The sequence below is a fragment of the Triticum urartu genome, chromosome 3, assembly GCF_003073215.2.
Source record: "Triticum urartu cultivar G1812 chromosome 3, Tu2.1, whole genome shotgun sequence".
Lineage (NCBI taxonomy): Eukaryota > Viridiplantae > Streptophyta > Magnoliopsida > Poales > Poaceae > Triticum > Triticum urartu.
This window is the reverse complement of record NC_053024.1, coordinates 363369047-363396996: the sequence shown is the minus strand read 5'-3', so window position 1 is coordinate 363396996 and position 27950 is coordinate 363369047.

The window sequence follows — 27950 nt, the reverse complement described above, 5'->3', positions numbered from 1 at the left end:
CCCGTTGTCCGTTCTGAGCCAAGACACACTTGCACGCGCCCGCGGCATGTCCGAAATATTATTTCATAAGTGGCCAGAAAATGTTCTCGAAATGGGTTGAAAGTTGGCATGTGGTGTTGTTATCTTATTAGTAGGCCGCCTGCCAAGTTTCTTCGCATTCGGAGTCTATTTGACACCCCAATGGTTAACTATAGCGGCATTATAGCCGGTCTAACGTCGGACGTTTTCGGTCTCCGAAAACTGTTGCAGGGCTTTCCCTCTCTTTCCTCCCTAGACCACCTACACAGTCCACTACCAACCGCCAGGCCCAACCTAACCCTCCTCACATCCGAAGCCGTCAGATTGTTACCGGAGGGCCCCAAAACCCCTCCTAACCACCAGACCCCTCCTTGCACAGTGCATCGAACCCCTCGCGTGCGTCCGAAAGTTGTCCCGAACCCGAACCGCTGAGTCATCACCGTTTCATTCAGATCATCTCCTAACATCCCTAAAACATCTTTGTTTATTTATTGGACACTCTACATATTTTTTTCTCGACCGTCCGATTACGATCGGAGGGACGAGGTAGCCCCTAACCTAATCCACCTTATGCATATATATCGTCCAACCCTAAAAATTGAGGGGAGCTGTCTCATCCCCCAAATCCCTCCGCCGCTGCTAGTATCTCTCCCTCGGGATCCTCCCATTCCTCCACCCACCAACCAGAGCTCGAGCCCGAGCTCTTCGGTTCGAAGCCACCAGAGAGCCCCGCCGCCTTGATCGAGAGCCTCCTTGCTCACTCGATCTGGGATCGAGAGGGAGCTCCTCCCACTCGCTCCTCCCTCCGTGACCCCGTCGTCTGCGCCTGTGCTCCCTTGCATCTATGCCCGAGGCCGCAACCTCCTCATCCCGATCCATGAGCGACTCGCCGAAGTCCAGCCGCCGGTCCAGGAGCTCCGCTTCGCCCCTGCCTTGACGACAACCTGCCGGACCAGGTCCTTGCCATGCCCGCCTCCCTTCTCCTTTATTTTCGTCCTCCTGCCACTACTCACTCCCGATCTCTCTCTTTGGTTCTCTGTAGCAGAAGCTCGGGTGCCTCCTCCTCCCTCTTCGATCCATAGGAGTGGAGCTCCTCCGTGCCCTCCCCTCCGCCCAACCCTGTCGTCGCCGGCAACCGTGGCTTGCCAGAGCCATCGCACCATCCACTGGCCATCGAGGTCATGACCAAGTCGCTCCTCTTCCTTTCCTTCCTCCTCTCCCTTCCACCCCTGCTCCCTCTCATTCCTCCCGGTCTCCCCTTTGTGTAGGGAGAAGAACCCCCGTGCAATGGACGCCTCCAGCAAGCATCGTCATCCTGCCATTCTCCTTTAATGCCGGAGCTCCCGCACGCCATCCCTGACGCCGGTCCTCGTCTGCAGCACCTCGGCGTCGCACGCCCATGCCTCCCTCCCCACGCGCGGATCCGGATCCGCCGTGACGCCGTCCAAGCTGCAGATCAAGCCGACCTCGCCTTGCCCGCGCCCCCTCGCCAGAGTGCGCGCCAAGTCCGCCGCCGTCGTCCAAGTCCCTCGTTGTCAGCCTCTGCTTACCCTGCTTTGAGCAGCAGTTCGGGATTGAGCCCGCTCGCCCGCTCGTTGACCGTGCCCCATCGACCGCGCCACAGCTACAATGCTTCGGCCTCACCTAGCGGCCCAGATCCGCCGGCCCACCACTCTGCTTCCCCTTCGGCCTGTTGGCCCAATGTGAGAAGCCACCATTTTCCCCCGCCCTGTGCCCTGCATACTATGCTGCACACAGCAATTTCAGCCCAGTGTAGTTTTTTTTCGTGTCTGCGATTTTGCCTAATAATCCAGAGACTACCTATTTATAGAAAAGTCCCTCTAGATCATGCATTTAATAACTCACAGATGGTGCGTCGGTTTAAAATGATTTAAATATGTAAAATGCTTAGAATTTGGTCCAGTTTCATAATTTCCAACTTTCATCCATGTTAAAAATGTTTAAAATGATGTTTGCATATATTTTGCTTAAATGCCATGTTAAAATGAAATATTTCATAACTAAATAACCATAGCTCCAAACTTAACAAACTTTATATGTAAATGGGGTGGAATAATGCCTAGTTTAACATGGTGGCATCACTTTGCATGTTTAATAACTCTGAAATATGGTTTATGGCAGAACAGTACCAAATCTAAAATATGCACATGAGGATTTTCCGGACTTGTTGTTTGTTGTTCCGGCCTCATTTAAACTTGCCTAGTTAAGTAGTTTTATTATGCTTCACCCCTTGCCATGCTAACCAACATTTAATTTTGTTGAGTACTTAAACGGGAGAGAACTAAATAATTGTTGTGGTGTTTCGTCAATATGCAATGAGTTGCATATTGAGCTCCGCTTAACTTGTAGTTTTGCTTGTACACCTTGCCATGCCATGCCTCATTAAACCGGACATGCATCATACTTGGATGTGCATCGTGCCATGATTATGTGATGGTTGTTTACCATGTTGTTTGCTTCTTTCCGGTGTTGCTTCTTCGGGTTAGTTCCGATAACGTCGCGTTTGTGAGGATTCGTTCGACTTCGTCCGTTTGTCTTCTTCATGGACTCGTTCTTCTTCCTTGCGGGATTTCAGGCAAGATGACCATACCCTCGAAATCACTTGTATCTTTGCTTGCTAGTTGTTCGCTCTTTTGCTAGGCCGCGCTACCTACCACTTGCTATATCATGCCTCCCATATTGCCATGTCAAGCCTCTAACCCACCTTTCCTAGCAAGCCATTGTTTGGCTATGTTACCACTTTGCTCAGCCCCTCTTATAGTGTTGCTAGTTGTAGGTGAAGATGAAGTTTGTTCCATGTTGGAACATGGTTATTGTTGGGATATCACAATATCTCTTATTTACTTAATGCATCTATATACTTGGTAAAGGGTGGAAGGCTCGGCCTTATGCCAGGTGTTTTGTTCCACTCTTGCCGCCCTAGATTCCGTCATACCAGTGTTATGTTCCTTGATTTTGCGTTCCTTATGCGGTTGGGTGTTATGGGAACCCCTTGGCAGCTCGCTTTGAATAAAACTCCTCCAGCAAGGCCACACCTTGGTTTTACCATTTGCCTCACCACCACCTACTTTTCCCTTGGGAGTCGCGCTCTCGAGGGTCATCTTTATTTTAACCCCCGGGCCAGTGCTTCTCTAAGTGTTGGTCCGAACCAGATCTAGTTGCGGCGCCACCTCGGGGAAACTTGAGGGCTAGTTTTAGTTGTACGTAGTGTTCATCCAGTGTTGCCCTGAGAACGAGATATGTGCAGCTCCTATCGGGATGTCGGCGCATCGGGTGGTCTTGGTGATCTTGTTTTACCATTGTTGAAATGTCTTGTAACCGGGTGTAATGCCCCGAATGTAACTTACCATATTTGTACCCCAACTCTTGCCATTTTCGGCTCTAAGTTATGAGATTCGTGGTTGGGTTCTTGTCTTTGTTTTGCATTTTGTCCATGTCATGATTCTCATATCATGTCATCTTGTGCATCGCATTTGCATACGTGTTTGTCTCATGCATCCGAGCATTTTCCCCATTATCCGTTTTGCAATCCGGCGCTGCTGTGTCCTCCGGCGCCCCTTTTGCCTCTTTTCATGAGCGAGTGTTAAACGTTCTCGGAATAGACCGAGATTTGCCAAGTGGCCTTGGTACACCACCGGTAGACCTCCTGTCAAGTATCGTGCCATTTGGAGTCCGCTTGATACTCCAACGGTTAACCGTTGAACCGTAAAGGCCTCGTGTGTGTTGCAGCCCAACAACCCTCCAAAGCGGCCCAATAACCCATCCAAAACCCCTACATCCTCTCGGCCATTCGATCATGATCGTGTGGCCAAAAACCGCACCTCATTTGGACTCTCCTAGCTCCCTCTACCTATAAATATGTGCCCCTTCCGAAATTTTCGGGCGAAACCCTAGATCCAACTCCTCCCGCGCCGCCGCACACGTCCGCGTCCACCAGACGCGTCCGCCCGCCGTCGCCCGGCCGATCAGGGAGCGCCTAGTGGCGCCGGCCCACTTCCCCGCTGAATCCCACCGGGTCCGCCTCCGGCCCCCGCGGCCCCTTCCGCCCGTCGCCGCCCGCGCTCGCCACCGCCGCCCGGCCACCGCTTGCTCTCCACCCGCCGGCGCGCCACCACCTCCTCACCGAGCCCGCGGCTCCTCCCGCCGGTGCTGCCCTTCTTCCCTGCCGCCGAATACCGCGTCACCGCCCGCCGACCGCTCCTCCTCCGTCCACGTCGACCCCGGCAAGTCCCGCCGTTGCCCGCGACCTCCAGCTCCGGCCAGAACCCCGGCGTTCCTCAGAGTCCGTGCCCGAGTCCAGATCCAGATCCAACAAACCCTAGGGTTGACCTCTCTTTTTCCTCTGCCTTTTTCTGCAGTATTTTGAGCCCCTGTTCATCGCATCATAACTCTGTCATCGTAGCTCTGTTTCTTGCGCATAATATATCAAATTGTTCATCTGGATGTGCTCTTCATTTTGTTCCATTATGCCATGCTTGTTTGAGTCCATCTTGATGCCCAAATTGTTGATTGAGAGTGCTATAAAATGTTAGTTCCTGTTACTTAGCAGATTATGAGCATTTGTCATTTTTGCTACATTTATTGTGTGCTGCATATGGACTTGAGCTCTACATGTGTTTTGGGCTATGCCATGCCATCTTTACAGGGGTGTATGCTATGTATTTTTGAGATCAATGTGGTGACTAGCACAAGCATGCGAAGTAGCTCTTGTGATATTGCTGATTTCAGGGACTTAGAATTTCACTGTCATTTCCCTGCTGTTATTTTTATGCCATGTATTCATGCTACTACAGTGAGATCCGTGCTTCTTTTGAGTATGTTCAGTAAGGATGTTTTGGACATATGGTTGTGCTCTATCCATACATGCCCCTGTTAGAATTTATGGAGTGCCCTAGCATGAATCAATCTTGCTCTACTTTTGCTATAAAATGTTCCTGGCAGATTGTTTACGTGTTAATCAATTTTGCCAAGGTTGTTGTAGTTGATCCGTGCATGCTATGAGTTTGTTCTTGCTTTGGTTAGCTTCGCAAACATCTCTTCTTGCTGGTAGTATTCTTATCTTGTCATGTAATGCCTTGTGGTGAGTGAATCGAGCTCGCAAAGATGCCTTCATAACTCTGTTTATGCCATGTCCAGTTTTCTGCTAAGTCTGAATCTGTTAACGAAACTTGCTATGTTCACATGGGTGCCATCATATTTTCTGTGCCCTTTTGGCTTATGGTCAGTAAGGGACTTTTGTTATATGCATTGAGTAGCTACATGCCATGCCTTGTATTGCTATGTTCTGTTCCTGTGGCATGTTGTTATCTTGCTCTAAATTTTGCTTCCTGATGTTAATTCTTGGCATGTTAGTATTTTCACTAAGTCTGTGAAGCTGATATCTTTTGCACTTTTGCCATGCTTGTTTGAACCTGCTATTGTGTGATTTAGCCATAGCTCAGTGTTCATCTTTTGTCAAGCATCTTGAGTAGACCACAGCCATTTGATTTGTTGCTATGTTCGAGTGCAGTAATTTAGTTTCTTATTGCATTTTAGATGGCATCGTGCTGTTAATCGCAGAATTGTGCCATTATTGTTTTGCTTGCCATTTGCAAACCGTGGATCCGATTCCGGTCATCTTTATATCGAGTTTGACCGAAATCAACTCATCTTTCCAGCGGCACGCTTGGTTTGCCAAGTTGAGGCCTGGTTCAATCTTTTCCTTCCGGAGCACGCATATGCATTGCATATCACATCCCGCAAATCATGTCATGTTTTGCATCATGTTGCTTGCGCATTGCACCATGGTTGATTGTTGTTTCCTTTGCTTGTGTTCTTGCTTTGGGTAGAGCTGGGAGACTATTACATGAACGAGGAACCCATTGAGTACGCTTACAAGGATCAAGCTTACGTCAAATCGGAGAACTTTGCAGGCAAGATGACCATACCCTCGAAATCACTTCTATCTTTGCTTGCTAGTTGCTCGCTCTTTTCCTATGCCGCGATACCTACCACATGCTTTATCATGCCTCCCATATTGCCATCTCAAGCCTCTAACCCACCTTGTCCTAGCAAACCATTGTTTGGCTATGTTACCTCTTTGCTCAGCCCCTCTTATTGCGTTGCTAGTTGCAGGTGAAGTTGGAGTTTGTTCCTTGTTGGAACATGTTTTTTTTGGGATATCATTATTATATCTTGTTTACTTTAATGCACCTATATACTTGGTAAAGGGTGGAAGGCTCGGCCTTATGCCTGGTGTTTTGTTCCACTCTTGCCGCCCTAGTTTCCGTCATACCGGTGTTATGTTCCTTGATTTTGCGGTCCTTACACGGTTGGGTTATAATGGGAACCCCTTGACAGTTCGCCTTGAATAAAACTCCTCCAGCAAGGCCCAACCTTAGTTTTACCATTTTCCACCTAAGCCTTTTTCCCTTGGGTTCCGCGGACTCAAGGGTCATCTTTATTTTAAACCCCGCTGAGCTAGTGCTCCTCTGAGTGTTGGTACGAAATGAATAGACTGCGGGGCCACCTCGGGGCAACTTGAGGTTTGGTTTTACTCGTAGGATGTCTCATCCGGTGTGCCCTGAAAACGAGATACGTGCGACTCATATCGGGATTTGTCGGCACATCGGGGGGCTTTGCTGGTCTTGTTTTACCATTGTCGATATCTCTTGTAACCGGGATTTCGAGTCTGATCGGGTCTTCCTTGGAGAAGGAATATCCTTCGTTGACCGTGAGAGCTTGTGATGGGCTAAGTTGGGACACCCCTGCAGGGTTTTGAACTTTCAAAACTGTGCCCGCGGTTATGGGCAGATGGGAATTTGATAATGTCCGGTTGTAGAAAACTTGAAACTTAACTTAATTAAAATGAATCAACCGCGTGTGTAGCCGTGATGGTCTCTTTTCGGCGGAGTCCGGGAAGAGAACATGGTCTCGGGTTATGCTTGAACGTAAGTAGTTTTAGGATCACTTCTTGATTTGTATAGCTTCTCGACCGTGCTTTGCTTCTCTTCTCGCTCTCATTTGCGTAAGTTAGCCACCATATTGCTAGTGCTTGCTGCAGATCCACCTCACTACCTTTTCCTACCCCTTAAGCTTAAATAGTCTTGATCGCGAGGGTGTGAGATTGCTGAGTCCCCTTGACTCACAGATTACTTCCAAAACCAGATGCAGGTGCCGATGATGCCAGTGCAAGGGACGCGATCGAACTCAAGTGGGAGTTCGACGAGGATTCAGGACGTTATTATGTGTATTTTCCGGACGATCAGTAGAGGAGCCCAGTTGGGGCGATCGGGGATCTTTTGCATTAGGGGTTGTCTTTCTTTTTTTTGTTCCGTAGACAGACCTTGATTGTATTCTGGATGATGTGATGCTATATTTATGTATTGTGTGAAGTGGCGATTGTAAGCCAATTCTTTATCCCTTTCTTATTTAGTACATGGGATGTGTAAAGCTTACCCCTCTTGTGACATGCCTACTATGCGGTTATGCCTCTAAGTCGTGCTCCGACACGTGGGAGATATAGCCACATCGTGGGTGTTACAAGTTGGTATCAGAGCCTTCCGCGACTTAGAAGCCCCCTGCTTGATCGAATCGCTGACGTTGTTGAGTCTAGAAAAATGTTTTGAATCTTATAGGATTATATATATCGGAGAGTAGGATTCTTTTTACTCCTCAGTCCCTTCGTCGCTCTGGTGAGGCCTCCTGACGTAGAGTTTTGACTCTTCTCTCCTCACATTTCACGAAAAAAACATTAGGGTCACGCGGGTATCTTGGAATTGTTTCGATGGTTTTGTGATGAGAACATTGTTCTTGGTGCCTCCTGACATTTAGGGGTTGTGGCAGTGTCCCAGGGAGTTGAGCTCCGAGGTGTTGTCGTCACAATTTTATCATTGCAGTTCTGGAATACCTGAGTTCCCCGACATCAAAAATCTCCTTCATGCAGTTGTTGGTGAGATAACCTCGACGCCACCCAGTACTGGGACGGGAGTTCGGGAGTATTGCCATAACTCGTATAATGGATGCTTTTCAAAGGTTGAGCTAAATGATTTCCGAAGTTTTCTTGGTTATGTGTTGAAGGATGGATACAACTGGATGTAGGATTGGCTAGTTTTGGGTGCGATATTATGCTTCCCCTGTATCCCCAACACCTGATTGCATAACTAGAAAGTTTCGGGAGTTTCATAGGTGGGAATTCATGTAGCTCTAGTATTTCTTCCCGCAGATATTTGGTTTGTGATTGGGTAATCCTTACCAATTATTTGTTCATATCCGTACCTTGTTGTTTTATTCATCTATCTCTATCTAAGTGGCTTCTCAATTTATGGATGTGTGATCATTTACTTTGGAATTCATTCGCTCATTCTTGTTCGAATATTAAGGCTATAAGGTGCAATTTCGATCCATTGATTCAGCTTGAATATATGTCTTTCAAGATGCTAACGGATGTCAACCTCTTCAGGATGACTCCTCCAATGCGTCAGAATCCGGAACCTCCGCCACCACCTCCACCCCCGGAGGCATGGGAAGCTGTAATGGCCGCCACCAACGCCAACACGCAGATGCTTTTGCAACTCTTGCAAGAGCACAACCAAGGAAATCAAGGCCAAGGCAACAATCAAGCTCAGTTTGCTACCCTCAACTAGTTCCTCGCAAACCAGCCAAAGCCCTTCAGTAATTGTGTCGAGGCCACAGACGCTGACAATTGGCTTGTGGATATCTGCAAACATTTTGAGTGTAGCAACGTTAGGACTGAGGACTTTGTCAAGTTTGCTTCGTTCCAACTCAAATACCAAGCCACTGAGTGGTATCAACAATACAAAGATTCCAGAGGAGGTCGTGTGATTACCTGGGATGATTTCCGCTGAGACTTCAAAGCTCACCACATTCCTCAAAGTGTTGCTGAGAATAAGCGCGAGGAGTTCCGCAATCTGAAGCAAGGCAACATGTCTATTTACCAATACAACATCCTGTTTCAGAGGCTCGCTCACTTCGCCAAACAAGACGTCCCTGACGAGAAGAGCATGATTTATAAATTCAGAGCTGGCCTCAAAGAAGATCTACAACTAGCTCTCGTGCTTTTTGAGCCGACCGAGTATGATGAATTCTACAACATGGCACTAAAGCAAGAAGCTGCTCAGCTCAAGTGCGATGCTTCTAAGAAGAGAGTCAGGGATGCAACTCAATCGTCTTCTTCAACTCAAGTGGCAGCTAAGCAGCAAAAGTTCTGGTTGCCTCCTCCTCCTCCGTTCCGTCAGCCTTACCAGCAGAAGAGTAAAGGTGGCAATGGATCTTCCCACCCACCCAACCCAGGCTATCAGAAAAAAGCTCCGTCTCATGCTGCAAGGTCAAGTGCTCTGTATCACCATCCGCTCTCAGAGGTGACTTGCAACAAGTGTCAGCAGAAAGGGCACTATGCAAACAAATGCTTCAACCAAAGGCGTCTTCCGCCTCCTCCTCCTGTGAGATCTGCCAGCAATGCAGTGGTCAAGCATAATCCCAAGCATGCTAAGGTCAACATGATGAACGCAGCTCAGGCAGAGGACTCTTCAGAAGTGATCATGGGTAACCTTCCTGTTAATGATATTCCTGCAAAAGTTCTTTTTAACACTGGTGCATCGCATTCTTTCATGTCATTCCCATTTGCATCGGAGCACAATGTTGACACAGAGGTTTTGTCCAAAGTCATGCAAGTTGTTTCTCCGGGAAAGCTTATGACTTCTAGTTTGGTTGCTCCCGATGTCTCTGTCTAGTTTGGAGACTATAAGTTTCTATCCTCTCCAATGGTTCTTGGTAACTCGGATATTGATCTAATTCTCGGCATGGACTGGCTTTCCAAGCACAAGGCTCACCTTGATTGTGCTGCCAAGCAGATTCAATTGACACACTCGTCTGAGGATGTGATCATCTATGCCACTCGTGATGATACCATTCGACTGTTTTCTCTCAATGAGAAGGGCTTGAATGCCATCTCTCAGATTCCAGTCATTTGTGAATATCAAGACGTCTTTCCAGAAGAGCTTCCAGGAATGCCTCCTCACCGGCCAGTTGAATTCGTTATCGATCTTGAGCCTGGCACGGAACCTGTTTGCAAACGTCCTTACAAGCTTGGACCAGAAGAGTTGAAGGAGATGAAGAAACAACTCGATGTACAAGAGTGTATGGGTCTGATCCGACCGAGTTCTTCTCCATGGGGTTGTGGTGTTCATTTTGTCAAGAAGAAGGATGACACTGACAGACTTTGTGTCGACTATCGACAATTGAACAAGAATACCATAAAGAACAAGTACCCACTTCCCAACATCAATGAGCTATTCGAGCAACTCAAAGGTGCTCAAGTATTCTCCAAGCTTGACCTCCGTATGGGCTATCATCAGATTCGCATTCGTGAACAAGACATCCCCAAGACAGCATTCAGAACAAGCTATGGTTCTTACGAATACACCGTCATGTCTTTCAGCCTTGTCAATGCTCCTCCAACATTCTCTCGCATGATGAACTTGATCTTCAACCCTTACACAAATGATTTCATCTTGGTGTATCTTGATGATATTTTGGTCTTTTCCAAGAACAAGAAGGATCATGCCAAGCATTTGAGATTGGTGTTGGACAAACTCAGAGAACATCAGTTCGATGCAAAGTTTTCAAAGTGTGAGTTTTGGCTCGATGAGGTTCTCTACCTTGGGCATATCATCTCCGCCAAGGGCATAGCTGTTAATCCTCAGAAGGTGTCTACAATTGTGAATTGGGAACTATCTCAGAATGTGAAGCAGCTCCGCAGTTTCCTTTGGCTTGCAAGCTATTGTGGAAGATTCATTGAGAATTTCTCTAAGATTGCAAAGCCTCTTTCCAACCTCCTCCAGAAGCATGTGAAGTATGTCTAGACGCCTGAATGTGACGTGGCTTTTAACACCCTCAAAGAGAAGCTAGTCACAACTCCAGTGCTGACTCCTCCTGATGAATCCAAACCATTCGAAGTTTTCTGTGATGCTTCCTGCAAGGTCTCGGTGCTGTGTTAATGCAAGAGAAGAAAGTTGTGGCCTATACCTCTCGCTAGTTGAAGCCCAACGAAAAGAACTACCCCACTCATGACCTCGAGTTGGCGACAGTTTTCCATGCTCTGTTAGCATGGAGACATCTCTTGTTGGGAAGGAAAGTGGACATCTTCACTAATCATAAGAGCCTCAAGTACATCTTCACTCAACCCAACCTCAACCTCAGGCAGACTCTTTGGGTCGAAATGATTCAAGAGTATAATCTGAGTATTGAATATACTCCAGGCAAGGCCAATGTCATTGCAGACGCCTTGAGCGGGAAGGCTTACTGCAACAGCTTAATTCTCAAGCCCTTCCAACCGGATCTTTGTGAAGCTTTCCGCAAACTTAATCTCCAAGTTGTTCCTCAAGGATTTCTTGCCAACCTCCAAGTCTCTCCTACTTTGTAATATCAAATTTGTGAGGCAGAACTTCTTGATGCAATGGTGAAGAAGGTGAAGAATGGGATTGCCAAGAGCCAACCCAAGTACAAGTGCTATAGCCTTGATGACAAAGACACTCTATTCTTTGAGGATCGAATTGCGGTTCCTAAGGGTGATATACGTAAAGTCATTTTGAACGAGGCTCACAATTCACTCCTATCTATTCATCCTGGAAGTACAAAGATGTACCATGACCTTAAGCAGTCGTATTGGTGGACTCGAATGAAGCGAGAAATTGCTCAGTTCGTGAATGAATGTGATGTCTGCCGAAGAGTGAAAGCAGAACACCAACGACCAGCTGGTCTCCTCCAACCTCTTGCCATTCCAGAATGGAAGTTTGACCATATTGAGATGGACTTCATGACTGGATTTCCCAAGTCCAATCATGGCAATGATGCTATCTTTATTGTCATTGACAAGCTTACTAAAGTGGCTCATTTTCTTCCTATCAAAGAATCTATCACAGCAGCTCAGTTGGCAGAGCTATATACCTCCAGGATTGTCTCTTTGCACGACATTCCACAGTTGATAACTTCAAATCGTGGAAGCATCTTTACTTCTAAGTTCTGGGATTCCTTCCAGAAGGCCTTGGGTACCAACATTCGCTTCAGCACAGCCTTCCATCCTCAAACTAGTGGACAAGTCGAGCGAGTAAATCAAATTCTTGAAGATATGATCAGGGCTTATGTCATTGCTTTCGGTATGAAGTGGGAAGATTGTCTTCCATATGCCGAGTTCTCCTACAACAACAGCTTCCAAGCGAGTTCGAGCAAGGCACCATTCGAGATTCTCTATGGCAAAAAGTGTCATACTCCTCTTAATTGGTCAGACACTGGTGAACGCCAACTTCTTGGCAATGACTTAATCATAGAGGCTGAAGAAATGTGTAAAGTCATCCATAAAAATCTCAAAGCCGCGCAATCGCGTTAGAAGAGTTACTATGATAGCAGGCATCGTGACTTGGCTTTCGAGATCGAAGACCATGTCTACCTTCGCGTCTCTCCAATGAAAGGTACGTGTCGCTTCGGTATCAAAGGGAAGCTTGCCCCTAGATACGTGGGTCCTTTCAAGATCATTGGCAAAAGAGGCGATCTCACATATCAACTTGAGATTCCGTCCAACTTTGCAAATGTGCACGACGTGTTTCACGTGTCTCAGCTTCGCAAGTGCTTCAAGACGCCTGAGCGCACCATCAACATCGAAGAGATTGATATCCAAGAAGACATGTCTTATCATGAGCATCCCGTTGCTATTCTTGAAGAAACCAAGCGCAAGACTCGCAAAAAGTCTATCAAATTCCTGAAAGTGAAGTGGTCACATCATTCCGACCGAAAAGCACCTGGGAACGCGAGGACCACCTCCGTTCTGAATATCCGGAGTTCTTTCAGTCCTAGATCTCGGGACGAGATCCTTTCGTAGTGGTGGAGTGTTGTAATGCCCCGAATATAACTTACCATATTTGTACTCCAACTCTTGCCATTTTCGGCTCTGTGTTATGAGATTCGTGGTTGAGTTCTTGTCTTTGTTTTGGATTTTGTACATATCATGATTCTCATATCATGTCATCTTGTGCATCGCATTTGCATACGTGTTTGTCTCATGCCTCCGAGCATTTTCCCCGTTGTCCGTTTTGCAATCCGGCGCTCCTGCGTCCTCTGGCGCCTCCTTTTGCCTCTTCTCGTGTGCGGGTGTTAAACGCTCTCATTTGCGTTAAGTTAGCCACCATATATGCTAGTGCTTGCTGCAGATCCACCTCACTACCTTTTCCTAGCCCTTAAGCTTAAATAGTCTTGATCGTGAGGGTGTGAGATTGCTGAATCCCCGTGACTCACAGATTACTTCCAAAACCAGATGCAGGTGCCGATGATGCCAGTGCAGGGGACGCGATCGAACTCAAGTGGGAGTTCGACGAGGATTCAGGATGTTATTATGTGTCTTTTCCGAAGGATCAGTAGAGGAGCCTAGTTGGGGCGATCGGGGATCTTTTGCATTAGGGGTTGTCTTTCTTTATTTGGTTCCATAGACGGACCTTGATTGTATTCTGGATGATGTGATGCTATATTTATGTATTGTGTGAAGTGGCGATTGTAAGCCAATTCTTTATCCCTTTCTTATTCAGTCCATGGGATGTGTAAAGATTACCCCTCTTGCGACATGCCTATTATGCGGTTATGCCTCTAAGTCATGCTCCGACACGTGGGAGATATAGCCACATGGTGGGTGTTACACCGGGATTCCGAGATTGATTGGGTCTTCCCGGGAGAAGGAATATCCTTCGTTGACCGTGAGAGCTTGTGATGGGCTAAGTTGGGACACCCCTGCGTGGTTTTGAACTTTTGAAAGCCGTGTCCGCGGGTATGTGGCAGATGGGAATTTGTTAATATCCGGTTGTAGAAAACATGACACTTAACTTAATTAAAATGAATCAACCGCGTGTGTAGCTGTGATGGTCTCTTCTCGGGGGAGTCCGGGAAGTGGACACGGTTCTTGTGTTATGCTTGAACGTAAGTAGTTTCAGGATCACTTCTTGATCACTTCTAGCTTCTCGGCCGCTGCGTTGCTTCGCTTCTCGCTCTTATTTGCGTATGTTAGCCACCATATTTGCTTAGTTCTTGTTGCAGCTCCACCTCACTACCCTTTCCTACCCATAAGCTTAAATAGTCTTGATCTCGCTGGTGTGAGATTGTTGAGTCCTCGTGGCTCAAAGATACTTCCAAACAGTTGCAGGTGTCGATGATACCAGTGCAGATGACACAACTGAGCTCAAGTGGGAGCTCGATGAAATCGTGTTCGTTGTGTTGTTTCAATTCCTGATGATCAGTAGTGGAGCCCAGTTGGGACGATCAGGGATCTAGCAATTGGGGTTGTCTTCCTTTATTTTGGTTCCATAGTCGAACCTTGATTGTATTCTGGATGATGTAAGTTTAACTTTTATTTATGTGAAGTAGCGATTGTAAGCCAACTCTTTATCCCTTTCTTATTCAGTACATGGGATTGTGTGAAGATTACCCCTCTTGCGACAAAACCACAACGTGGTTATGCCTCTAAGTCGTGCCTCGACATGTGGGAGATATAGCCGCATCGTGGGTGTTATAGGTTTGCGTCGATTCCTTGTTCAGAAACAAGAAAGCCGAGTAAGTTTTCGCCTGGGACTCCGAATGTGTACTTTGACGGATTGAGCCTGGTATCATATCTTCTTAAGTTGGCGACTGTTTCAGCAAGGTCAGTCAGTAGGTCAGAACCTTTACGTGACTTGACCACTATATCATCCATGTATGCTTCCACGTTCCGACTGATTTGAGTGAGCAGGCACTTCTGAATCACGCACATGAATGTGGAGCCAACATTCTTAAGACCAAAGGGCATGGTAACATAGCAAAAGCACCCGAACGGGGTGATGAAGGCTGTTTTTATTTCATCGGGTCCATACAGTTGGATCTGATGGTACCCAGAATACGCATCCAAAAAGGACAAACGCTCGCATCCCGAAGTTGAGTCAACAATTTGGTCGATGCGGGGGAGAGGGAAGTGATCTTTTGGGAAGGCCCGAATGTTGTGCTTGAAATCGATACAAATACGAAGTGAATCATCTTTCTTGGGGACCATGACAACATTAGTGAGCCACTCATAGTGGTATATCTCATGGATGAACTTAGCTGCCAGAAGCCGAGCCACCTCTTCGCCAATTGCCTTTCTCTTCTTCACGGCGGACCGACGGAGATGTTCTTTGACAGGTTTTACTTTTGGGTCCACGTGCAAATGGTGCTCAGCCAGTCCCCTGGGTACACTCGACATGTCAGATGGTTTCCATGTGAAGATGTCCCAGTTCTCACGGAGGAACTAGATGAGTGCTTCTTCCTATTTGTTGTCGAGTGTTGTTGAGATCTACGTCAGAGCAGCTTTGGGATCAGTCGGGTGAATATGAACAGGCTTTGTCTCACCGGCCGACTGTAATGCGGACTCCGAAGCAGCTTCTTGGCTCGCAACAAATCACTCGGTTCTGCATTTTTGTTGTATTCTTCCATCTCAACTGCTGCCATCTGTCCATCGGCAAGTTTGAACCCTTCTGGAGGCACTCTTTTGCTCTTTGCCGATTCCCTATGACTGGATCACACCTCTGGGCCAGGCATCTTCAACTTGAGGTATACATAACATGGTCGAGCCATGAAACGAGCATATGAGGGCCTGCCCAGAATAACATGGTAGGCACTGTGAAAATCCACCACCTCAAACATCAACTTTTCCTTGCGGTAATTCATTGAATCACCGAAAACCACATCAAGAGTGATCTGACCGAGTGAGTTTGCTTTCTTTCCTGGGATGACTCAGTCGAATCGCATGTTGCTCTCACTGAGCTTGGACATCAGGACGCCCATCCCTCAAAGGGTCTCAGCATACAGAATGTTCAAGCTACTGCCACCATCCATCAGAACCTTGGTCAGTCGGGTGCCCCCAACGACTGGGTCGACCACCAACACTTGCCGCCCGGGGGTAGCAACATGCGCTGGGTGATTGGACTAGTCGAATGTAATGGGAGTTTTTGACCACTTCAAATATGTCATAGTTGCCGGAGCAACCATGTTGACTTCTCTATTGATAACTTTCAGTCAACTTTTGCTCTCGATGTCGGCAAAAATCCTAAAGTGGCATTGACATTGGGGTAACCATCATCTTCCTCTTTATCATCTTTCTTATCAGATTCCTTCTCCTTCTAACTGGGTTGACCCTCTCGGAAACTCTGAATCAGGAGCTGACATTCTCGAGTGGTATGCTTGGGCAGAATCAAGTTACCCTCTGCATCTGTTTTGGTGTGTATGTGACACGGCAAATCAAGCACATCATTTCCCGCCTGATCTTTCACTTTTTAGGGATCCATGGCCCTTTGGGCTTTCCCTTGAAGTTCCCATGATTCAAAGCTACTGTCTCAGCAGGACTTGTAGGTTCAGTCTTGCATTTCTGCTTCGGACCGGAATTTCCTCCTCCGGTGTCATGGGCGACTGGTTTATTCTTGCCACTGCAAAGTCGGTCTTCCTCTTCGCCATTAGCGTACCGAGTGGCTATTTCCATCATTCGGGCCAGGGACATGTCTCCCGATCGATCGAATTTTAAGGTTGAGCTCTCTATATCGGACGCCCTCTTTGAAGGCGCAAACTGCCAGGTGCTCTGACACATTCTATACAGTATGGTGAAGAGTAGTCCATCTCTGGATGAAATCTCTCAAAGTCTCATTCTACTTCTGAACGCAGTGCTGCAATTCGGTCAGTCCAGCAAGTTGCTTGCAGGTGCCCTCGAATGTTTTGATAAACACTCCGGCCAACTCTTCCCATCTGAAAATACTTCTAGGGGCCAACTGATTTAACTAAGCTCTTGCTGAACCCTCGAGCATCAGGGGGAGGTGCTTCATAGCTACGTCATCATTACCTCCATCAATTTGCACTGCCACTCGGTAATCTTCTAGAGAAATGTCAGGCTTCGACTCACCAGTAAACTTACTCACACTTGTTACCAACCTGAAGTTGGGAGGGATCTCAGCGGCTCGGATGGCTCTACTAAAACATTCTGGTCCAGAAACATGTACTCTGCTACCACTCAGACGGTTGTTGTCTTGTCCTTTTCTGTGCGCCCGGGCCCTGTCAACCAGACCTTGTACGAGGAGTGATCTTGCATCAAACCCAGGCTCTCTTGGGTTGAATGGAGCTCTCCGCTCATCATCATACGGGCGCCTATCATCATGCCGCCGGGGCGCGTACGATCTGCCCCCTTAGAGGGGGCGTAGGCACTCAACGATGGTCATCATGGATGAATCAATGATCATACTACTCGTGGCCCTGATCCAGGTACTGATCCTGGTGGTGCCCACGATCGTCACGCCGTGGAGGCGATCTCGGACTGTGTGCTAACTGAACTGTGTTTGCAAACACGGATCTACTATGGATCATGTTGCGCGACTGAGAAACATGTGAGTTTTGTTCACGCACCGCTCGGAGTACGGTATACCTGAGGTTCAGGCAAAAACAATTGTCGAGGCCGTCGACTGGATTCGAGGATCTGCCGACGGGCACGCTCATCGAGTGAATGTTGGAGATTCTCGTGACGTGCGCGCTTAGCCAAGGTGGCCAGGCCTGCAGCTTCCAAGTCCCGAGCCTCGGAGGTCTCCCCAATGATGGGGGTGTGGAGCGCCTCCATGTTGTGATGATGCAGCTTGTCCCTCTGCTCCAAAGTGAGGGCTTCGGGATGATATTCATCGTGACCATGCGACGGGCCGCCGCCGCCATCGCCGCCACCACCGCGACGGAACCCAGGTGGACTACACAGCGTGTCGACCATGAGGACTTCCACCACAGGGCCACTGCTTCCGCACTCGGAAAGAGTCTTTGTGGAGCCAGTCGACGGGTCGAATGGTCCGTAGAGAGATTTGTCGGGCTCGATTGCCGCGACTTGAGGGGTGGCTATCTATCGAGCCACCACATGCGTCACCCACCGCTGAAGCCGTGACCGACCGGATCGCTTGCGGCGGCGTACATTGGGGAGAGTGGATGGCGTGAGAGCCGACTGATACTGGGTCGACGGCTGCCGCAGGAGGACGCCACAGGCACTCGCGTGGAAGTGCACTGCCCCGCAGATGGGAAGGGCCTCGACGTCAAGGGGGGCCTCTTGGAGCCAAGCGAAGTTGTCGGCGACGAAAATGAGCATGCCGAGATGGATCTCGCGTCCCAAAGCCAAACCACCACCGGAAACCATGTTGATGAATATCGGAAAAACTACAACGTCACCGGAAGTCGCTATGACGCCGGCCCCACGGTGGGCGCTAATTGTCGTGGAAGAAACTCTGACAGTAACAATAGGGGGTACGTAGGAGGAGGCAAGGCCCTAGCTATGGCAAGGTTGTGCATGCAAGATTTACGAGTTCAGGCCCTTCTCACAGGAAGTAATAGCCCTATGTCTCGGTGCCCGGAGGCTTTGTCGACTGGATTATGCGTGAGAGTTACAGGGGGTGCGAACCCTTGTGCTAGAGGAGGGGGTGGCTTATATAGAGTGCGCTGGACCCCTCCAGACCTCAGTTACACAGGGTTCAATGTACGTTATGGAAAGGGTGTTATCGGTAACGCTGGCTATGAATGACTATAAATGATCTTTAAGACTATGGAGTGAACGCCTCACCATTGCCATCCTGGGGTGGCTTTAGACCTTCTGTACTCCGAGTGGTTCTTGCTATGGTCGAGTGACTGTATCTCGGTCGAGTGGAATTGGGGTATCCGAGTGAGATAGTTTGTCGAGTGGATTGCACTCCAAGGTGATTTCAGTCGGTACCTTCTGTTGTATTTTGAATGTTCTTGACTCTAGGGCAGTGTCCTTGGGTAGGGTGTCTAGCACAGGCCTATGACCCTACCCTAGGTACATGTCATTGTCAAGGAGTCCGAATTGGACTAGGGGAGGGGGCGGGCCCCCCTTTCCTTCTCCTTCTCACTCTCCTTCCCCCTTTCCCCTTCCGGTAAAAGGAAAGGGGGCCGAATTGGACTAGGAGTCCAAGTGGGACTCCCCCCACTTGGCGCGCCCCTAGGCTGGCCTCCTCCCCTCTCCCTCCTTAGCCATGTGCGGTGCCCCCCTCCACCGTTTACTCGTCCGGTCATATTGTTGTAGTTCTTAGGTGAAGCCCTACGCGGATCACTTAACCATCACCATCATCAGGCCGTCGTGCTAATGAAACTCTCCCTCGACTCTTTGCTGGATCAAGAGTTCGAGGGACATCATCGAGCTGAACGTGTGCAGAACTCGGAGGTTCCGTATGCTCGGTACTTAATCGGTTGAATCGACAAGACATTCAACTACATCAATCGCATTAAACTAACACTTCCGCTTTCGGTCTACGAGGGTACGTGGACACAAATTCCCCCTCTCGTTCCTCTGCATCTCCTAGATAGATCTTGCGTGATCGTAGGATTTTTTTTGGAAATTACATGCTATGTTCCCCAACATGATCTTGTGCTACTATTTTAGCACTACTACGAGAAAGCAATAATGATATTGTTTTTGCATCTTAAATTAATGTCACTAATAACTTGAGGCAATCTTTTGGCACCACTACTACCTCTAATAAAATATAGGCATTGTTTGGTTCCTAACCACACTTTGCCACACCTCACCTCAGACAAGTTTGACCAAGTTAGGTAGGTGTTTGGTTCTAGCCACACCTAAGGAAATAATTTTTTTATGAGCAGTGAACCCCACATGATGTAGGGTGGAAACCCTAGGGCCGATCTTTCACGATTTGGAGGGGATCCCACGAAGAACACGAAGAACACTGTCGGATTTCGGGTTCCGGCAGACCCTTAAGGTTCGAACACTGGGGTGCGCGCGGAGATTACGCCTTCAACCTCTCCGTCTCATAAGGAACTAATCTACTAAAAGAACTGCGCAAGAGACACAAGATTTATACTGGTTCGGGCCACCGATGTGGTGTAATACCCTACTCCAGTGTGTGGTTTGTGGATTGCCTCCTGGGGCTGGTGATGATGAACAATACAAGGGAGAACAGCCTCGCGAGGGTCTGTTCTTGGCTGGGGCGATGAACTGCTTGGAAGTTCAGTCACCTTTCTCTTTCTCACCCTCTCTCTCTCCGATCAGTCGGTCCAACCCCTTGCTATGTGGGTGGCTAGTCCTATTTATAGAGGCCCTGGTCCTCTTCCCAAATATTGAGCGGGAAGGGATCCAACAATGGCGGGCTAATTTGAAGGGGGACAGCTAGTACATCTATCCTGACAAAAGCAGTCTTCGCCTGCCAAAGGCTCTGGTGATGACGCCGTGCTGGGCTCCATGGTGACCTCCGTCTTGTAGTCCTCCTGGCCTTGGTCTCGTTGCACCGAAGTGGCAACCTTTGCGTGATGCCTCGGTACTCCGCGGCTGCGCTTGTCCCCTTTGCACCAAAGAGGAAAGATGGACGCTGTGCGCGCTGGCACCCGCCTGGTGCCCTGAGTCGTCACGGCTTACGTCATGGGCACCTCGCGAGGTACCCCGCCTTGATGCCTCCGCCTCCTCGTGAGCCAGCCTGATGAGGCTTCGCCTGAGGATGCGTCGTGTCGTCCGCCTCGCGAGGCTTGGCCCCTCGCGAGGGTCTTGAGTCTTGTGTTGATGCAAATGGGCCGCGCTGGGCCCCCACTTGAGCCACGCCGCAGGCCGCAGGCAGGCAAGTCTGGGGACCCCCGTTCCCAGAACGCCGACAGTAGCCCCCGGGCCCAAGGCGCGCATGGACTTGGCCGTGCCGAGAGGCTAAAGGGCAAGGGCGAAGCGCCGTGGGCCCTAACAGCCTGTGGCCTTGGGCGCCGCATGGCGGTTGATTGGACGTGGCGTCTCCACTTCCCCACGATGCCTCGCTGATCGCGAGAGTTGGACAAGTCCCTGCATGCCGATCGTGTTATGATTACCTGTTGATCGTGGAGGCCGGCGGTTGGCCTTCGCCAGTTATAAGTACGGCACTGCGCGTGCCCTTCCAGTCCATCTCCCCTTGCTGTCTCCTTCGCCTCTGCTCTTGCTCCGTCTTGGCGTGATGGCTCCCATTCGCCGGTTCTCCGTAGCGGAGAAGGGAAAGGCTCCTCAAGAGGGGCCAGACCCTCTCCCGCCGAAGAAGCGACTCGCCCTTTGCAGCCGGGACGAGGAGGATCGTCAGGTGATGGCGAGGCCCTGGGGCGAGCGGGCTCCGCCGGGGTTCCCGCTCCCCTTGTATGCCCGCGTCAAGGGCCCCGGAGGTGTTGATGCTGATCCCCGTGGTCAGCGCCGTCGTCGGCGCCGACGGGTCACGAAGGCGTGGGTGGTTCCTCCTGGAGTCCACGCCGAGGGCTCCTCCCAGGAGGGCATGCTCCACGTCGCCATTCCTCTTCAGTCCTGGATCCGTCTTCCTCCCTTCTTCGCCTCCATCGTTCCTCCAGGAGGGCCCCTGGAGCTCTAGCTGCAGCACGCCAACTGCAGCGCCCTCGCGACCGAGGCAGAGTTCGTGGTCGCCGCCCCGGGCGAGGTCTTCATGTCCCACGGCTGGAGAGAGAGCACCCGGGTCTGCATGGAAAGGGGCGTCTTCGTGATCCACCTGGAGTACGACGGCGCAGCGGTGATGTTCTTCAAGGCCTTCGACGCGCACGGGCGCCGGCTGGAGTGCTGGTGAGGGCTAGGCCCGTCGACCGCCCCCGCGGTGGAGGCGCCGGAGGGTCTAGTGACTCCAGCGAAGGCTTCGCGACTCCGGAGACGAGCGACGACAGCTACGAGCCCCCGAGTCGGCACCGCTCCCGGAGCAGGGCGGACTCGTCAGGCCGTCGCCGACCCTGATCTGGATGGAGTTGGCGCCGGTGCCCGACGGCCCACTTTTGATGATGGCATCTTCTACAGGGGCTCGTGTAGTTAGCATTCCTTAGGATTTGTCCCCTGCGAGGAATCAAAAATGCGCCCCGAGGGGGCTTGTAAAGTGTCTATAGTCCCGCTTGTTAATATATGTCCTTTTGCCATGGATCCGTGCGAGTTGCTAATTCCGTTATAGTTCAACCCTCCCTTTCGCACCTCACGAGGGCTTGGTGCTCTGCGTCGACAGGACCCAGTCCCAAGGCGGCGTCAGCCGTCGCTGGTATGCCAGGTCGCGATGCCGTGGTCAAGGCCAGGAGGTGAGCGACCCGGGGTCCGGTAAGAGCCCCTGAGTCGTGATGCTCAAGAGGTCCCCTTTGGCGCCCAAGCAGCCGCCGCTTAGTGAGAAAGGGAAGCCACGTCGCTAGTACGGAACTGCTTTAAGTGCGGGGGTAGTGCCACGGTAGCCAGTGTTTTGGATGGTGACTTATCGTGAGAGGCAGGGATCGTTCCTGATGCGCCATCAGGTCCGCGCGTAGGCAGGGGTGGAATCGCTCGGCAAGGTCCTTGCGAGCCCCTTCTCCCTCGCCTCTGCTCTCCTTCTGCTCTACGTCCTCGGGTCCCGGCCCTCGAGCTTGTCTCAGCCGTCGCTGGTGTGCCAGGTCGCGATGCCGTGGACAAGGCCAGAGGGTGAGGGCTGGAGAGCCAGTAAGAGCCCTGAGTCGCGATGCTCAGGCACCCCCCCTTTAATGTGCAAGTGGTTCGCGCGGGCGAGGGGGAAGGGAACCTCGTGAGGGCCTTGGCTTGCGCCGTTCCCTCCAGGGGTCCTGCAGAGTCATCATAGAAAGAAGATGGTGTTGCCATGGCGGCCATTAGTCGATCGCTAGTCACTCAAGAGCTTGCTGGCTGGAGTAGGTGAGGTGTATCTGGGCACCCGTGAGCCAGCGCGGGACTCACGAGGTCCTACCTCCGGGTGGGTTGCGCCTGGCATTGGGCCATATCTTGAAATGTGTCCCTGCAAAATTTGGTTAGATGCCGGTACTCTACGTCCTCGGGTCCCGGCCCTCGAGCTTGTCTCAGCCGTCGCTGGTATGCCAGGTCGCGATGCCGTGGACAAGGCCAGAGGGTGAGGGCTGGAGAGCCAGTAAGAGCCCTGAGTCGCGATGCTCAGGCGCCCCCCCTTTAACGCGCAAGTAGTCGACATGGAGAAGAAGGGTTGCCGCGAACGGGCATCAAGCAATCAAGCGTGATAGGCGGATGCATGGTTGGAAACAAACGCAATAGAGATACACACCGCTGGGCCTAGCCCCAGCGGCCTGGGGATGATGCAGCTCGAGGGGCGCCCCCAACATGGCAGACTAACGACCGAAAGATAAAGGCAGATACATGCCGCAGGGATGGACCCACGCGGCCTGGGTGATGCAACCCTGGGAGGGCGCTCCCAGCTGGGAATGAGACTTGGAAGATGTCACCTGGAAACGTCGTTGGCGAAGTGGCGTTGGTGCAGTAGACTCAGTGGGTTGCGGAAGCTGATCCTCACGAGCCCCCAGGCCCCAGGGCCTCGGGAGGCTCCGGAGGCACTGGTGACTCCTCGCGCGCTGCCTTCATCTCCGCCAGCGCTGCGGAACGCCTGTCTTCCTGAGCCTCCATGTTGCCCCTCATGAGGCGCTGGCACGCCGCAGCCATGCTCGGCAGGCCGTGAGGCATGCGAACGTAGCTGTGGGGTGGACCTCCGCAGCACCCCACTTGCGAGGGCCAGAGACGCTCCGTTGTGGCTAACTGATTAAGCCCTGGTATGTCGACGCAGACACGCAGCCCACCATCCTCGCCTGGATGTGGGGCCACAGCTGGTGGACGACGGCAACCTCTCATGATCCTTGACTCCTGTAGCTCTTGAATGGCCTCGTTGACGAACTATTGCTGGTCTGGTCTTCCTCGCCTGGCTCCTTCCCGGGGGAAACGCGCTTCGAAGCACGCCTCCACATGGTGCCCAAGCGCCTCCCTCGTGACCCTGGCTAGGTCGGTGGCCCTGTAGGTGAGAGCCTCGAGCCCTGCTTGAGGAGGGCGCCGGGCGCGCTTTCCTATGCGATGGAAGGAGGGTCCTCCCGGGTAGACACGGGCCCTGAGGGGCCTGCCTCCTGAGGGGCTGAGCCTGGCGACATCTTCTTCTTCTTGGGGGTGGTCTCAGGAAGCCTCCTACTTCCGTGATCCGGGTCTTCAAGTGACGCGGCCTGAAAGGCTCGCTCTAGGGAACACACTGTATCTCTCTCTTCACAGGGCACCGTGATGACGCCGCCACTTCCGGGCATCTTGAGGACGTTGTAGCCGTGGTGAGTCACGGCCATGAACTTGGCCAGCGTTGGGTACCCGAGGATGGTGTTGTACGGCAGGCGGATGTCAGCGACGTCGAAGTCGATGAGCTCGGTGCGGTAGTTGCTGTGGGCCTCGAAGGTGACAGGGAGGCGGACCTGCCCGATCGGGACTGTGGAGCCGTCGGTGATTCCAGAGAAAGGCTTGGTTGGCTGAAGCTGGTTGTAGGGCACTTGGAGGTTGTTGAAGGTCTCCACGGACAGGACGTTGATCCCTACCCCTCCGTCGATGAGGGTCTTGGTGACCAAGACGTTGCTGATGACTGGGGAGCAAAGCATCGGGAGGACTCAGGCTGTGGCCGAGCACTTGAGTTGATCTGCTGAGCTGAATGTGATGGCGCACGCCGACCACCTGAGGGGGCGCGTTGCTTCGAGCTTGGGGAGAACTGCATTCACCTCGCGGGCAAACTGCTTGAAGATACGTTGGGAGGCTAGGGCTTGAGCTCCGCCCAGGATGCAGGCGATTGCGCGTGGCTCCTGGAAGCCCCCAAGCCCCTCGTCCTGATGGCGGTCTTCGTTCCTTCTTGGTGGAGGCGGCAGAGGAGGTAGGCCTGCATTGCCGTGAGGGCGATCCTCACGAGGCTGATCCATCAAGTCGCCCTCGCGAGGCAGGTCTCGCCAGCGGTCCTCGCGAGGCTGATCGCGCCACCCCTGGCGCGGGCCGCGGTGTTCCCAGTGCCCTGGGTTCCTTCCTCCTCCTCGGCCGTAGCCCCTGTCAGCACGGTCAGGGCGACGGCCGATCCTTCCTTCACGCACGGCGCGTAGCTCTTGACATTCGTTGGTGTTGTGGGTGTGGAGGTTGTGGTACACGCAGTACCGGCTGCCTCTGGAGGAGTCGGGCAGATCCTTGCCGCGCTTGGTGTCTGGTTCGGCTGCGAGTATGGCATCCCCCTTGCGCTTCACGTCCTTGGCCTTGGGCTTCTTCTCTTCTGGGTCTGTGGCAGGCAGCTCGAGGAGGGAGAGGCGCCCCTCCTCGGCTCTGGCGCATCTGTTCGCCAAATTGAACAGCTCCAGGGAGGTGCAGAGGTCCTCATGCATCGCCAGCTCCTCCTTCATCTTGACGTCGCGCACGCCATCGGAGAAGGCCGAGATGATGGCCTCCTCGGACACCCTGGGGATCTTGAGGCGCGCGCTGTTGGAGCGCTGGATGTACTTCTGCAGGGTCTCTCCGGGTTGTTGCTTGATGTGGCGCATGTCGCTCACGGCGGGCGGCCGGTCGCGAGTACCTTGGAAGTTGGCGATGAAGCGGGTGCGCATCTGGTCCCAGGAAGAGATCGTTCCTGGAGCCAGATTCAGGAGCCAGGTGCGAGCTCCTTCCTTTAGCGCCATGGGGAACCAGTTCGCCATGTCCTTCTCGTCCCCACCGGCAGCCTCGATGCCCAGCTCATTGAGCTGGAGGAACTCTGTGGGATCAGTTGTGCCGCCATAGCGCGGAGGCAGGTCTGGCTTGAACTTGCCGGGCCACGCGACGCTGCGCAGCTCGGTGGTGTAGGCGAGGCAGCCCGCGGTGGCCACGAAAAGCTTCGGTTGGTGGAGAGCTCGGTCTTGAGGGTCCCCACGCTCTACAGCTAGGAGCAGAGCGGGGTCTCGGCGTGCCGGAGCGGGAGCAGGGAGCGCCCGGGCAGACCCTTGCGGGCGAGGGATTTCTTGGCAGCTTCGTTCTTGATGCGCTGGCACCTGGCGGAGCGGGTTCCGCCCAAGGGCCATGCGCCTTGCAGCCATGGTGTCTTCTTGGGGAGGAGGCGGCTGGCACGCCCCCGGAGCTTCGTTACCTGCGCGGGGCGGAGTGCGGTGCAGCGGAACGGACGGCGCAGGAGAGCCCCCTGCGGCGCGACGAGCTCGGCGACGCGGTCGAGCCACTCCTCGTAGACATCATCGACGGGGCGGTAGCGCAGGAGCTCGTATGCCGCGATGAGCGCAGCTCGAGCCTCCAATGGTGCGCAGAGCGCGCGGGACGAGGATCCAGCTGGTGTGAGTGACGGAGAAGCGGTGCGGCCGTCTTGCCGCACGGACGGGTGCTGAGACGATGCCTGCTGCTCGCCCCCCGCCAGGCCGGTGGCGGCATTGTCGGCGGGCGACGGGGAACGACGAGGACGCCCACTGACGGGTGCCGCCTGGGCGACGCGAGAAGCGATGGCGGCCCGGCGCTCGGCGCGAGCCCGACAAGCGTCAGACATGGTTGCGACGGTCGGAGGAGAGCGGAGTGGTGGAAGACAAATTCCGGCGCACCCCTACCTGGCGCGGAAAATGTCGGATTTTGGGTTCCGGCAGACCCTTAAGGTTCGAACACTGGGGTGCGCGCGGAGATTACGCCTTCAACCTCTCCGTCTCACAAGGAACTAATCTACTAAAAGAACTGCGCAAGAGACACAAGATTTATACTGGTTCGGGCCACCGATGTGGTGTAATACCCAACTCCAGTGTGTGGTTTGTGGATTGCCTCCTGGGGCTGGTGATGATGAACAATACAAGGGAGAACAACCTCGCGAGGGTCTGTTCTTGGCTGGGGCGATGAACTGCTTGGAGGTTCAGTCACCTTTTCTCTTTCTCACCCTCTCTCTCTCTCCGATCGGTCGGTCCAACCCCTTGCTATGTGGGTGGCTAGTCCTATTTATAGAGGGCCTGGTCCTCTTCCCAAATATTGAGCGGGAAGGGATCCAACAATGGCGGGCTAATTTGAAGGGGGACAGCTAGTACATCTATCCTGACAAAAGCAGTCTTCGCCTGCCAAAGGCTCTAGTGATGACGCCGCGCTGGGCTCCATGGTGACCTCCATCTCGTAGTCCTCCTGGCCTTGGTCTCGTTGCACCGAAGTGGCAACCTTTGCCTCATGCCTCGGTACTCCGCGGCTGCGCTTGTCCCCTTTGCACCAAAGAGGAAAGATGGACGCTGCGCGCGCTGGCACCCGCCTGGTGCCCTGAGTCGTCACGGCTTACGTCATGGGCACCTCACGAGGTACCCCGCCTTGATGCCTCCGCCTCCTCGCGAGCCAGCCTGATGAGGCTTCGCCTGAGGATGCGCCGTGTCGTCCGCCTCGCGAGGCTTGGCCCCTCGCGAGGGTCTTGCGTCTTGTGTTGATGCAGATGGGCCGCGCTGGGCCCCCACTTGAGCCACGCCGCAGGCCGCAGGCAGGCAAGTCTGGGGACCCCCGTTCCCAGAACACCGACAAACACAAGGGGAAACGCGAGGGAAATCACGAGGGGAAATGAGAGGGAACACTCAAATCAACAAGAAACGATCACACAAGTGTTAGATCCTCGAAACACAAAGAGATAGACGATCCAGGATCAACAAAGGACTATACAAACGGTAACTAGTTCATCTCTGTGACAAGGTCTTGAAGGGGTCCGCCCGTGAGAGGGTCTTGAATCCAAGATGGATCTCCTTCGTAGAGGCCGCGGTCTCTCTCGGTGGAGTAGATCCGTATGGATGAGCAAAGCTCTATCTCAAATGAGCTAAACATATGCTAACCCTAACTAGGAGGAGGAGGGGGTCTATATATAGTCTAAGCCATGAAGGGGTAAGTGCAGAGGGGATACGTGGGCCTCTAGCCCGACTCTGTGCGTAGGTAGGCGCCGGATATCTGGGCTGGGGGCCGGATGTCCAGGGATTTGGGATGACCCGGATGTCCGGGGTCTCGGCCGGATGTCCGGGCTAATGTGGCACTTCGGTTGCTCTCTGGATATGTCGCTGCCAGATATCTGGGGGAAATTTCGGATGTCCGGGCTGTCAGGAGGCGCCGGATGTCCGGGGCTAGCGCTGGA